This window comes from Protopterus annectens, chromosome 4.part0, assembly GCF_019279795.1.
Source record: "Protopterus annectens isolate FY-2018-M chromosome 4.part0, PAN1.0, whole genome shotgun sequence".
NCBI classification, from domain to species: Eukaryota; Metazoa; Chordata; order Ceratodontiformes; family Protopteridae; genus Protopterus; species Protopterus annectens.
The window spans coordinates 1,499,224,718-1,499,240,535 of record NC_056733.1 but is presented as its reverse complement, the minus strand read 5'-3'; positions in this window follow the sequence as shown (position 1 = coordinate 1,499,240,535).

The window sequence follows — 15,818 nt, the reverse complement described above, 5'->3', positions numbered from 1 at the left end:
GCATGTCCATATTCATTAAGGATATCCACACCTCCAGGCTAGTTGCTCAGCATAATGCATTCGAGATTATCCAAGTGCAACTAACTCTGGGCAAGACCGCAATCCAAATTGTAGCTTGCTACAAATCCCCCACCATGCCCCAGGATTCCCACTCCTCATTTCTTGATACAATAGAAAATATTACGGTACAACCTAACACCCTAATAATGGGTGATTTCAACTACCCCACCATTAACTGGGAAAACTACTCATGTACCAACTCTTGTGCTCAACGTTTTCTGGAATTCATAAATTCCAATGCCTTGGATCAACTTATCCACACCCCCACCAGAGGCAGAAATATCCTAGACCTGGTTATTACCAACAAGGGCAACCGGTGCTCCATACTAGAGGTCAGTTCCTCGTTGGTCAGATCCGACCACAAGCTAATCACCCTAGACATCCACATCCCTCCCCCACCCCCATTAGGGAAACCACAGTAAAAAATTTCTCCAAAGCCAACTTCATGCTTCTTAAGACAGAAGCGGCAAACTTAACAACACCCATGCTGACGGACAATAGAGGTATGACTGCTGAATCCTACACAAATGCACTTTGTAAGCACTTACACGAGTGCATGGATCATGCAATCCCTAACTGAACCAAGATGCTATCCTCCAAAAAAAGGAAGCCAATCTGGTGGTCCCCTGCCATAAACAAACTCTACAACAGAAGAAAGAAACTGTTGCAAAAAATAGCAAAATCCCATGACTGGAGAAACTCCCTGGTCAGCCTCAGTAAGAAGCTGAGATCCCTCATAAAATCCTCCAAAGCTAGTTATGAAAACAAAATCACCACTGACTCTAAAGACAACCACAAAGCATTCTATAGCTATGTCAAGAATCTCAATGGCAACACTCAGATCTGCTCTGAGTTACAGCACAATGGCACTAAATATACAGAACAAACTGATATTGCCAACATCCTGGCAGATAGGTTCAGTGCTAACTTTACCCCCTGTCATCCCCTAAAGGGCCCATCTCTATACCAGAAGAATGCAAAGTTCCTGTAATCACAGCTGCACAGGTAAAAAACACACTATCCAAAGCCAAGAACACAACATCCATGGGACCTGACAGCATCCCAGGCTGTGTTCTACATGAACTACAGAACGAACTGGCAACCCACCTAAGTACCATGTTCAATCATAACCTCACTTCAGGCTGTGTGCCCACTGAATGGCACACAGTGACGGTTATCCCACTCCACAAAGGGGGAGCCACCACAGACCCCGGAAACTACCACCCCATTAGCCTAACGAGCCTGGTCTGCAGGGATATGGAACGTATCATCATGGAACTTATAAACAATGACATTGGTAATCTCCAAACTCAGGACCCAACCCAGTTCGGGTTTGTAAAAGGCAGATCATGTCTCCTAAACCTGATAGACTTCTTTGAAGCAGTCACCAAAGCCGTAGATGAGGGTAAGGTGGTTCACACAGCCTATCTAGATCTCACCAAGGCTTTCAACACCATCCCCCACTCTGGAATTATAGATAAACTCACTAAACTAGGTACAAATGCCACTTGCTCTATTACCGACTAGAAGTTTGAGACCGTATCTTGACCTGTCTCTAAAGTTGTTTACCATTAACCTGGTTTGCTCCTGCATCCCAATGCACACATTTGTGTTTGTAAAAATATTATAAAGTATGTAATACAGTATTTAGTCGCTGTCTTCTCACTGAAATATTGTTGAAGATAAAGCTACATAGGCTTAATGCTGTAAAGCCAGTCCTTTTATTTTTTAGCTAAATACTGACAGCTTGAATAACTGTTCTCTTAGTAACTATTTGACATACTGCTATATAAAGTGAATAGAATACTGCAAATTCTGTTGTACATTTAATGAAATGTCTATTAATTTTGACTGCATGCTCTGTAGCTAACAAACTTTTTTCCTCACTTTCTCTTTTGTCTCTTTCCCCCTGCCTGTAACAGCCTTCTGTTTGCTACACCTCCCTACCTGCTGACCTGAATATATCCAACTGGATGCCCAAGAAATATAATCTGTCCTATGTGTTAGCTCTCCAGCTTCTTGGGGGACCTTACTCTGTTTGAGACAGTTAAGAAGTATGTCATGCTATAACTTATAAACGATCTGTATTAAACTTAAAGTGATTTTTTTCTTTACAGTGAGGATAGCCTCTTAGTTAGGTCTGCCAGCAGCCAACCCCCCCCTCTCATCTGGCTTTTTTTCACTCTAAATTAACTGTTCCTTTGGTCCATACCTTCTCTATATCGTAGTAATCTCATCCTCCCCCCTCCCTCCCTGGCCTTACACACTTTTAGGAAATCATTGTTACTGTAATCCAGAGACTGTCCACCAGGTGGCGCCCTACATTAGCCCCTGTAAACCTATCCTTTCTCACCTGCTCTTCCCTTACTACCAACTCCCTCTCCAACTTTCTCTTGACTGACTAAGTCTTCCTCTCCCCCTGAACTTATCCATCTTTATTCACTCTTTACTCCCCATACACATATACCTCTGCCAGCACCATAACATTTCCCCATACTGTATTACTCGCAGACTTACCTGCATATCTTCTTTCCTTACTGATTGTCATCCTGACAAACTACTCTGGTGTCTACTCTGGTGTCTCTGCCCGCTCCGTTAGCCCTGTGGGCTCACTCCACTCCCCTGCCCCCAAATCTCACCCTCCCCCATTGTAGCTAAACTTATACACCCATAACCACACCCCCAATAGAATAATCCAATCACACTTCCTACCCCTGGCCATACCCACCCCAATCACTAACCATATAGACCACATCCTTACTTCCCCTAGAACTTAACTCCTCCCAATAATACTTGTCTACACCTTCCTATATATCTCCCCTCTACTCATTATTTCTACCCCTCTAATTATCCACCATACACTCCTTAGCTATGTATTTCCATTCCCATTTCCTACTACTATTCTCCCTCTTATCTATTACTCTAACTACTACCTACCTCGATCACCCCCTATCTAATCTCACCATCCCTACCAAACACACTCTCTTAACCATACATAACTCCCCTACATGTTTTTTTAATATCACTTATACACCTAGTTACCTTCTTCCTAAATATCATCAAGCAACGCACATCAAATACTCCATTCTAAATATTAGAAAATCACTCAACTACCATTAGAAACTTATACAATTCAAGAACTTTATATCACCCCACTCCTTAATAGATGGAGACATTCATCCTAATCCAGGTCCATACCCCTCCTTACTCACCACAAGCTACAACCAATATTACTCAACACCCTCCCCTGCTAACAAACCCTCCAAATCTCTCTCTATAGCCCATCTAAATATACGTAGTATCTGCAACAAAATACCTCAGGTTCATGCCCTTCTAGATATTCATCAGTCTGATATCCTCTGCTTATCAGAAACCTGGCTTAAACCCACAATAAAAGATAATGAAATCATCCCCCCAGGTTATAGCATCCTTCAAAACGACCGCACAAACAAAAAAGGCGGCGGGGTAGCAATTCTCTACAAATCAGGACTACAAATTAGTATCATAGAAACCAACCTTCCCACAAACAATAACGCAGAAGTAATTATATTAAAACTACAGCTCAACTCCAGCAAATCCATAAACATCATCTGCTCCTATATTCCCCCAGGTAACAATCAAAGTGTACTAGAGGACATATTAAACAGGCTTTCTACACACCTACCGCAGGAAACCATAATCCTAGGTGACTTTAACATAGACTGGAACTCTTGTACTCACTCCAATTCACCCACTCTTATCAACCTGTATGGTTAATCACAAGCTATCAACTCCCCTACCAGAACAAATAATCATAATAATTAAAAAAGCATCCTGGATTGGATACTTACAAATAGCCCACATCAAAAATATACAACAGGAACCCTCCCAGACAACCTCAGTGACCACTGTCTAATATATATTATAAGACATAAAATAAATCTTACTATCCCAACAACCATTAGAACGACCAGATCCAAAAAACATTTTGACCCCAACCTATTTCAAAACGATCTTAAGCACTGTAACTGGTTACCTCTTAAATTTCTCCCTATAAATGAAGCAGTTAACTACTTCAATAACACTTTCCTAACAATCCTCGACAATCATGCCCCAACCCGCTCTATACGAATCAAAACTAAACCAGCTCCTTGGCTCTCAAATCATACTAGGAAACTAATCCATAACAGAAACAAATCATGGGCAAAATGGTGTTACACAAGAATAGTTCCGAACACCAAACCTTTAGGCAACTAAGAAACATAACAAAAAAAGCAATTCTACAAGATAAAAAGAACTTCTTCATCCAATTACAGCAATCATCCCTTAAACACCCACAAAAATTTTGGGCTTCAATTAACAAACTGCTATCACCAGGCAAATCACCCACACCTAATCCATTAGGCTCCAACGCTGATAACCCTACACAAACAGCAAATGACTTTAACTCTTTCTTTACCACCTCTATACTAAATCTAGCTAATCATCTAACCTCTGATACCTCTAAACTCTCCGATTCCAACTCCACACTTCCCCCATTATTCCACCTTGAACCTATACCTACCTCCTATATCTGTTCCCTACTCCAAAAATTAAAACCCTCTACCCCCTCAGCTGACAAACTACCTGCAGAATTCCTCCAGATAGGAGCCAAAGCTATTGCCTATCCCATCTCCTTATTAATCAATAGAACCATAAAAAAGGCACAATACCATCTATCTGGAAAATCTCATACATTATTCCTCTCCATAAAGGTGGCAACTCCATTGAGTTCTTCAACTTTCGCCCCATAGCCCTACTCTCGCCTCTTGCTAAAATAATGGAGAAGTGTATCCACAAACAACTACTAAACCACCTACTCCACCACAATCTCCTAGCAAACTGTCAGCATGGCTTCCGACCATTTCATAGTACCACCACAGCCTTGTTATCCTTTACTAACTGTATCAACAATAATCGCAATAAAAATCACCCTTTCTCTGGTTTCTTTGTCGACCTATCAAAAGCCTTCGACATGGTTAATCACCAACTTCTCCTCCACCTACTGAAGTCCCTCTCACTTGACACTCCTGCCATGAATTGGTTTACATCCTACCTTGAAAACAGACAACAGGCAGTTTTCTGGCAAAACCATCTTTCTGTCCTCCTTCTTACCTCCCTAGGTGTCCCCCAAGGCTCCATATTAGGTTCTCTGCTGTTTTCCATTTTCATAAACGACCTTCATCTTTCTACCCCACTCTCTACCTGCATTCAATACGCGGATGACTCCACTATCATCTGTTCAGATACATCCCAAAACGAACTTCATACTCTTACACAAAAAGCTTTTAGCACAATAGAAGAATGGTTTTCTAACCACTGTCTTCTCCTCAACCCCCCAAAAAACAAACTTCTGCTCTTCACACCCTCCCACTTCTCCACCCCTCTACATTTCACACTCATATCCATCAATGGTACCATCATTTCCCCAGACCCCACCACTAAACTCCTAGGTATTACTATTGATAACCAACTAAATTTTGACACACACATAAATAATACTATTAAGACTATTAACAGAAAACTCGGATCCCTATACAGAATCAAACCTTTCCTTACTCTAGAAGCCAGAACCACAATAGCCAGAACTCACTTAATCTCTACCCTATTATACTCTTCCCCCATATTTACCAATCTTTCCAAAAATAACCTCAACAAACTCTCTAAATCATATAACAACATAGCCAGATTTGCGACAAACTCTCCCTATATAACTCATCACTGTCAGAACCTTAAACAACTAGGTTGACTTGAACTCCCCCACCAACTACAATTTAACCAACTCACTATAGCTCACAAAGCCCTACATCAACCCAATAGCACCCCAATTCTTTCCACCCTCATAATGCCATATAAGAGCCTAAAGAATCTACGCTCCTCAAACAAGTTATTGATCCTCACTACCCTATCAAAAAACTCAGCTGGTGACTCTATTTTCTAACTCTGTGGGTAAAATATGGAATCTTTTACCACATGACCTAACTGCTCAGACCTCTCTTCAACTATTTAAAACTAACCTAAGACTTTTCTTCACTAACCACTGGTTATGTTCTTGTACCAATCCTGATTAACTCTCTGACCTCACAGTATTGAATACTATCTTACATTTTTACTAAATACTAACCTTTATTACTAATTGACTTATCATGCTAGTCATGACTACTATTAGCCATGACTAACTTTGAAAACTGTTTTTTTTTTAATTTGTTATCTAAAGGATGTAACATTCTGCTAATGTCAGTTTTCTTTATTTGTATCTCGGATTTGATCTGTTTTTTTATTATTTTATATGCTTGTATGCATGTATGTATTTCTATCTATGTATGTATTCTTGTATATTTCTTATTATGTTTCCTCATATATCTTATAAGTTTTGTGGAGCTTTTCTCCCCGGGCCTCTACTGAAAATGGATATGTATCCAGTTAGACTAGCCCGGTCAACAAATGTAAAATAAATAAAAATAAATAAATAAATAAATCCCTATGTCACAAGATGGGTTGCTAACTGGCTCACTGACAGAAAGTAGCAGACTCCAAATCCAGCTTCAGACCAGTGACAAGTGGAGTACCACAGGGTTCAGTCCTGGGTCCTCTCCTGTTTGGTATCTACTTCTCTGAAGTACAGGCTAACACAGAAGGTCTTTGGCTAACAAAGTTCACAGATGACTGCAAACTAGGAGCCATAATCAAAACTCCAAAAGATGTGGACATCCTCGCTGAGACAGATGCCTGGTGTCAAAGCCATGGCCTCAAACTCAATGCCAAAAAGTGCATTGTCATCCCTTTTGGTAAAAACTCTGTATCCATGAACTACCACATAGGCAGTAGTCTACTTAACACCGAAAGTGTGATAAGAGACCTTGGGACACAGGTGGACAGTAGTCTCTCCTTTGATAATCACATCGCCACAGTAGTCAGGAAATCCTTCTACATGGCACACCTCATCACAAAAGGTTTCTCATCCAGGAAAAAAGAGGTCATTGTTCCCCTCTACTCACTCATTAGACCCATTATAGAGTACAATGCCCCTTTTGGTATGCACCTTACAAGACATCTACAACAACTGGAAAGGCCACAGAAATACCTCACAAAGAGGATTACTGGCCTCAAACAGATGCCCTACTCAGACCGTCTCAAAAAACTGCAGCTTTACTCTGTCACATATCGACTACTCAGAGGCGATCTCTGCCTAACACACAAAGCTATGTCAAACCCAGAGCTTTTAGACATGCTCCACTTAAAGAAATCCCAGTCCCTATGAGCTACACACTCTAGGCACCTAAACCTTGTCACCACAGTAAACGAAACATGCTGGAGGGACAGATTCCTGTCCCAGAGACTTCCCATACTCTGGAACAAACTACCTATCTATATCAAACAAAGCTCCTCATTAGCACTCTTCAAGAAAAATCTTGATGGTTGGATGGGAGATAGGAAATTCACCCCAGGGATCACTTCTGTGGCTCTGCTCGACAGTGGCACAGGAAAATAATTTTCTTGGGTGGCGAAAGCCAGAGTACCTTTTGGCTAGGCTTATGTAGGCCCTAGGGCCAATAGCCTAGTACCTACCTATGAACCTATGAACAAACACCATCCAACGTCTCATTAATGAAGGCCAAATTGTTTCCTCCATATTCCTTGACATGTCAAAAGCCTTTGACACTGTTTCCCACCAAATCCTACTAAACAAACTGGCATCCCATGGCCTCACCACATCTGCCCTTTCCTGGTTCCATAGTTATCTCTCTAACCGACAGCAGGCCACAAAATGAAAAACACTGTGCCCCCCTCCTTCCTATCAATGTAGGAGTACCCCAAGGATCCACACTTGGCCCCCTACCCTTTACTATTTTTACTAACACCCTCAGCTCTGCAACCCTACTAGCCTCCATAGTCCAGTACGCCAATGACTCCACACTTATCTGCTCAGCCACTACCACCCAGGACCTACAAATAAAAATGCAAACATCTTTCCAAGATATAAAAAATGACCTCACTAACCATCAACTTATACTAAACCCTAACAAAACCAAGTTAATCATTTTTAATTATAACAAACCCAAAACATGCTAGTCCTCACTTACAATCCTTTCCACAAACGGAACCAAAATTGAACCCACTTACCAATCCAAACTCTTGGTGTCACTATTGATGAAAACCTAAGATTTGATAGCCACATAACCCTCACCATCAAAAAAGTCCATGCCAAACTAGGCACCCTATACAGAATTAAACCATACCTTACAGAAAGTGCTAGACTAGCCACTGCTCACATACAACTACTTTTCACACTCCTCTATGGATCCCAAGTATATACAAACATACGTAAATCAGACCTAAATAACCTAGAATCCTGCTACAACAAAATTGCCAAATTCGCTACAGGTCACCTTTACAGAACCCACCACTGCTCAGCACTCTCACAACTTAACTGGTTAGAACTCCCAAACCTACTAACTCTACACCATCTGTCCATAGCACACAAAATAATTCATCAACCAAATGACTGCCCGGCAATCTCTAACCTAATCCAAACCAACATAAACCCTAGATAGATCCTCTAAACTAATGTTAAAGACTATTCTACCCCACAACACACAAGGCACCGCTCTCTACTCATATAAAATTGCCAAACTCTGGAATACTGTTCCTCAACCTATCGTTAAAAAACCTAGTATTTATGAATTCAAACACCTCTTCAAGATACATCTAGAAAAACACTGGCTCTACTCCTGTCATATCCCAGACGAGTCCACCCACATCTCTCTCTCCCTCCTCGCTAAAATAGGTCTTACCCACAGCTACAGTTATTATCTGCTGAATATAATTTGATCCTATAATCTCTCAGTTAGCAATATTAACATTCACTGTTAGACAGAGGCACAGTATACTAACCTCAAAAAAGGGCATAGCAAAATTAATTTAAAATGGGTGGCGAAAGCCAAACACACTCTAGCTAGGCTTATAAATGCCCTAGGGCAGATAGCCTAGTATGAACCTATGAACCTATGAACATTAATACTGCATGGTCTTACAACTGTTATAGAGACTGCATTTTTTATCCTATCAAACTGTAGCACACTGTTTAATACTATTTCATGCTGCTATTTCCATCTCAAACTGTGCCACTATTGTAAATTTTTGATAATTAATACTATCATTTTTGTTAATTAATACTATCATTTAGATTACCATCTTTTGTAATTTCTTGTTAATTACTCCTGTAGTTTAAATTACATCACAGGATGTACATTGTACATTGTAAATACTATTAATGTTTGTCACTTTGTTTGTTCAGTTTGTTTGTTCAGTTTGTTTTCAATTTGTCTCAACTGTATGCAAGGAGCTTTTCTCCCCGGGCCTCCACTGAAAATGGGTCTCTTGCCCAGTCGGACATTACCCAGTTAACAAAATAAATAGATAAATAAGTTTCAGCTTCCCTGTTACCTTGTAGTCAGGTAATTAAGGAATAAACAAATATTTGTCTATATGGGATGGGAGTGAGGAAACAGTAGATAATGAGTACTTGACATTTAGTCTACTAGTCAGCTGGTGACAAGCAGAAACACTAAACAATAAGCAGTGTATTATGTTATGTTTGGTAGGTGGCACCTATGCATGAGAAATGATGCACCGTATGGGGTGATATGAAGTTTACAACATTTTGGTGAGGATCATTACACAATGCATGCAATGAATCATGCCTTTCACAGCTGTTGAATGAGATGACTTTCACAGGCTAGTCTTGTGTAATTTCACAGTCAGATTGTGAAACATCTCTGTAATTATTTCTTTCCATACTGCTTACACTGCAGGATAAATAATATACTTGTAAGGCCAAATGGGGTAAGGGCAAAACTGTACCTAGTTTGACTCTGAGTTAAGGCATGCAACATGCCTTTGCAAAGCACAATCTGCCTGAAAGAAATACAAATGTTGTAATGAGCTATAATAAATTATGAGCTTATCAAAACAAGGGATTTTGTTCTAAAGCAGAGGCAGCAGTCTTAATCAGGTACTCAATTAACAAATATACATGTGGAGCAAAGCAACACCAAAATTCTCCTTTGTTATTGTTGGAGAGAATGTTAAATCATCAAAAACAAAGACTGATACATTTCATGATTTCTATGAGTAACATTTTAATTCCTCTCCTAAAATACCAGCACATGCATCTTGCCAGGGCACTTCAATGTCTAGGCTTGTAAAGGCTCCAGGGCCATTAGCCTAGTACACACCTATGAACCTATGAACTTATGAACCTATGAAGAAGATGGAGCAGTTTCTTGGTTTTGCAATAGATACCTGTTTTTTATGATGTTTCCTTATTTAAAGTTAATCAGTGGCACATAAAACTCCCAAGTTATGAGCTAGCTGGGTTTGATGGGTTTTACACAAAATTCCTTTATTCTTGCAATTATTTTATTGCAGAGGTGCTAAGACATATTTATGATTCTTGCTTTTACTTTGGGACTTTTCCCAAAAATGGGAAGTCAGCAAAGATAACTCATCTGCCTAAGCAAGATCTCTTAAATAATGTTGAATCATACCAGCTTTTCCTTGCCGGGGTGTCCACTGTAGTTGTGAGGATCATATAGTCCTCTAAATTTCGAGACTGTAACCGAGAATGTGGGGGAGTGTATACACAAAGTCCAAGGCTGTCTTATCAAAATTTTTCTCCTACTCTGAGCAGTGACTATACTTTAGTCTATATAACTAGCAGAGTTATGGGACATAAATCCGCATATTGAAAAATGTGCAGGTTTCAATGTCCCTGCAATAACATTTCAATTACATACAGGTGAGTTTCAAAATTCAGTGTTTTTCTGTTGCCATCATAATTTATTCTTTATTATTTGTGGGCTCATTCTTAGGCTGTCAGACTTCTAACAGAGGTTCCTTGCTGTCACAGTTCTGGAAAAAGAGTAGCAGTAGCACTGCTGCTATAGACTAACAGCACTTTTTTCTCCCCTTTCAGCCCCTGAATCTGTCTATAATTCACTGGTAAAAGGTGAATTTACCAGGATAATATATGCATAGTTGCTCAGGCACTTGGATGCACCCATCATGGGAGAGGGAGCATGATGGCTGGAGCTCTGTTTTGAGACTTGGTGTGGTGCAGAACTCAGAGACATCTCTGGGCTGGGAATATACAGGCAAGTCAGGGAGTTGTGACTGGCCTAGGGCCCAGGCTGAGTACATCTATACAGGCCATACTTCCTGACTTGCCTAGCCTGCTCTGCAGATGTCAGCATGTGGAGTAAGAGGTAGGGTTTTGTGAAATGCTGTCACCAGTGTATATGATGTTGCTGGCTGCTAGCTCTGCACTGAAGCTCCTCTTGCTCATGGCCCTGGCTGCTAGCTCTGCACTGAAGCTCCTCTCCCTGCTGGTCAATGACTGTTCAGCCAAGAGCTTATTCCAGTGTTATGCAGCATTCTCAAGTCTCTTTCATTCTCATCAGGCAGAATCAAGGGAGAAGTGAAACCATGGGAGGGAAAGTAGATGCTGAAATTACTGAACTGTCAGCTGAGCAGAGAACAATAAATAAATAAATAAATAAAGATAAATAAAATAAATTAAAAATCACTGGGTCCAGACAGAAAGTGAAATGGTCTATTATTATGTTTACTACTTACAAAGCAAGCTGCTTATTGTGTCTATCTTATAATTGCATATTGCAGTGCAGGTTGGTGCCATGTGAGTGAATATTCTTAAATCATATTTCATATCCAGATGACATTTCAGAACGTTTATGCAACAAAAACTGAAGCCACCTTATTGGGATGTTGTATAGTTCCTGATGAATATTGAAGTTGCAGTTCTAGTTAGCTTTACAGGTGAAGCATGAACAGTTTACATTACTGTCATCCCACTGATTTTGCTATCAGTACAGAAATATGTTTTTTCTATCTGTAGTTTAAAAATAAAAGTTGTTGCCCTCACTTTTTCCAGGGAATAATTTCAGATTTACTTTAATTCCTTTACTTACATTGCCACAGGCAAAAAGGATTGACTTCTGACTTTCTTCTCATTAATTATTTTTAGAGAAAAAGACTGTGTTTTATGTAAATAAATCAGTAATGACATTTATAAAATGTCAGGGTTTCAAGCCTGCACTGGTAGCATAGATGACCCAAAAGGTGAGAGGAATGGTGGTTCCTGCCTGTCTCATGCTACTTCTGCGATGACAGGGCTTGGCTTGAAAGCAGATTCTTTTCATGATGTGGATATCCAGGGCCAGTAAGACAAAAATGTGGCCACCCAAGCCCATTACAGTAATCCCATGTTGAAGTGCACGCATGAGTGGATAGGGGTCATGGATGACCCTTGCAGTGAAGTAATGCTCTCATTATCCCATGGGAAAGGCATAGACAAGAAATGGAAAAAGTTCTCTCCCACAAAGCATTTTCATGGCTGTCTGGATGACAGCCCCCAATGTATGATCCAGGGGAGACTGACAAACATGGCAGTCAAAATAATTACAAAAGTGTTAGTGCTTCAGTTATCTGTATCTTTTTTACTTGTTGTTCAGTTGTCATGACAACCAGCAGAACTAGAATGATGCATTACTGAGTACAGCTGATTATTATATGCAATGATTGACTTTATCACACCTTCTAACTGGTAAATGCACTTACAAGGCATCCTAACACTAAAGGGTGATTATATGAGATTATTTGGGAATATGAACTGGTATCAACTGGTCACTGAGCCATTAGTCAGTAGTGAGAAGTTTACTACTGTTGCTGCAGATTATGCCTAATGACTATATCAGGGTACAAAATTTTTATAAAACAGGGGTTCAAGCAAGTAAGTGAGAAGAACCGGATTGGATTCTAGAGAGAGAGCAACTTTTTACAGAAATAAGTCCAGAGAAAAACATTACAATGGAAGCAGCACTGTTAGTGAACATTTTCTGTGTTGTTAACTAAACCAGCAGACTTTATAGGATAGTTTTTTACTGTTAATGGAAGGAAAAGGGACCATGGTGGTAATCTTTACCATGACTGTGATAGGTTCAAAAACAACTGACTATTAAAAGAATGTGTGGGATGGAAAGAGGGCCACTGTACTAATCTTAGCACCATCTTTGCTATGGAAAGGGGGAATTACATAATTGCCAGGGCACAATGCTCCCTGCATTGATTTGCCATAGTCCATGATTGGGGTACCAGGCAGATATGTGAAGCAGTTGGAAATGGCATTAAAAATGTGGTCATAAAATATACTAAAATCAAAGACAAGCGATCAGTGTTAACAAATATTACTGGGGTTCACAGGGTGCAGAGTGACAAGCATCTGTAAAACACGTTTAAGTTGTTTAATGAATTTTTGAGTTTTGTTGTGTGCATTAAATTCATTGTTTTGTGATAGCATATGCAAGTGTCAGTCACAAACTTTTATTTTGTCACAGGACCTGTGGGTACCACATCTTTATGTCAATGTCTTGGGCAATGGATGATTACATTTTGTGAATGACTACTTGGCTGAATGACTGATTTTGATGGCTTTGTTGTCATTGCTTCACACCTACTCCCAGATGATGTCTGGAGTGGAAGTTTATGGCCAACATCTAGGAACAAGGACAATCAGTTGACATAAAGTTAGTATAACTGCAGAAAACTACACATTTTCTGTGAGGTCATTATTTTTATAGGTTCATAGATTAGTACTAGACTAACTGCCATTGTAGGCCATTTTATGCCTTGCCAATTACCCCAAGTGAGAATTAAACCTGTACCTTGTATCTGTAAGGTAAACGCCTTAACCATTATGCCAACTTCCTAAACACATGAAGTTGGGATTTTTGTCATTTCAAGTTATGACACTCAATTGTCTGTAAACTGGTTAGCATAGGTTCAGTATTAAAAAGATGATTCCTTTCCTTATATAACATTGTAAGTATCATAGTAAAATTATAGAAATCTCTGGAAAATCTGGAGCTAGTCTCTAATGTTATATTGGGGGCAGTCTTCTATATCTGATAAGTAAAGATGTTTTATCAAAATATTTTTATTTAGTAGGACTACAGCATTTTGTGTGAGTAAAGCAAAGCATAATTGACAGATGGTTGCTACATTTAGTACCACAATTAGTGACACATGAAAGAGCTCCATTACTCACATGGATGAAGCTCTAACTACAAGCTGCACAAATTAGGACTGAATAGATGTCTGAGGGTGGGATAAACCTGCAGGGGAAATGGTTTTGGGAGTGGCCATACTGTGGGGGAGTGGTTTATCTTTATCCTACTGCAAGAGATATTTTTTTGGTTAGACTGGAGATATGTGCTCTATGCACAGAAAATGAGAAGGGAACCTAACTAGGATTGCCCCTCACTCTAGTGAGGCATAACATGTGTGCCAAATAGCACATCCATGGTGCAACTAATATAATATACATTACACCATACAATCTACCTAACAGATTGAGAGGATCATAAGAAAAAATCCCCTTGTTTACTGTTGAATGGTAGTTATAATCCCTTGGCCTCCTCCCATACATGCTATAGCTGATATAAGGGGGACTGAGAAGAACAAATGTGCTAATAAGGGATAGGATCCCTCTGGTTAAAGTGTTAAAAACATAACTGCATGTAAAAGCAATGTATTTAGAATGCCCACATGCTTGTTTTTGCTGTATATATTTAAAGTTGCCACTTATTGCCATAAATGTTTAGGAAGATTAAGTCATGTCACCCCCATGCTTCAAGTGTAATATCATAATGTAAGGCAGGCACTATGGATTTATTTACTTTATTCCCACACTCCTCTTACAGTAGTTTTATTTATTTTTATTTTACATTTGATTACCAGGGCGGTACACTGATTTACACTGGTTTATATGCAGATACATCATATTATACCTTTAATATTGCAATATTCTAAACACTTCAGATATTTTGGAAAGACATGCCATTACAACTAATAGAATGCAGGATATATTTTCTGAATACAATCTCCCTCATTACTATACCACTGTGTTTTCTAATTTCTATAGCAGAGGTTGTGTGCATATTTCTTCCTATAATAAGTTTCATACAATTGGAGAGCAGTACCTTTACAAATTATGCAACATCTTTTAAGAATGCTATATCCTTTACCATATTTTTTCTTAATTTCCATAGCACAGGTTATGTTCACAATTATTTCTATAGTCACCAATGCATCACTTTATGTAATATTTTTAATGATCTGTTTTTTGTTTATACATTTACTCACAATCCTTAATATTTAGAAACATCTTTATATTAACAACCTTACAATATTAAGGACCTTTTTGTTATAGTATCATTGTAAATTCTATTCTCTATGTAAACAGTAGGTTGCAGTTATAGTTGTATATTATGCAATTCCTTTTATTTACAGATGGAGCATTTGAAGTTTAGTCACCTTCAAGTCTTTTTCCTTTCTATTTCAAACAGTACAATGCACTTTATTTTATTTTTATTTTTTTATTTATTTATTTATTTTACATTTGTTGACCAGGATAGTCCAACTGGATTAATGTCCATTTTCAGTGCAGACCCATGGAGAAAAGCCCCAAGGAAGACAGGTACAGTAATAACAAAGAAGGTATATTACAGATATGATATTTACAAAAACAACTTAAGCAGACATGAATAGACAATATCACAAGTTTGAGTTACCCCTGGTAACAGTCAGGGGAAAAAATTAAACAGTATTTTGATTAATAGATTATACACATTCATGGTGAGAGTTAGCCAGCTTGTTACAAT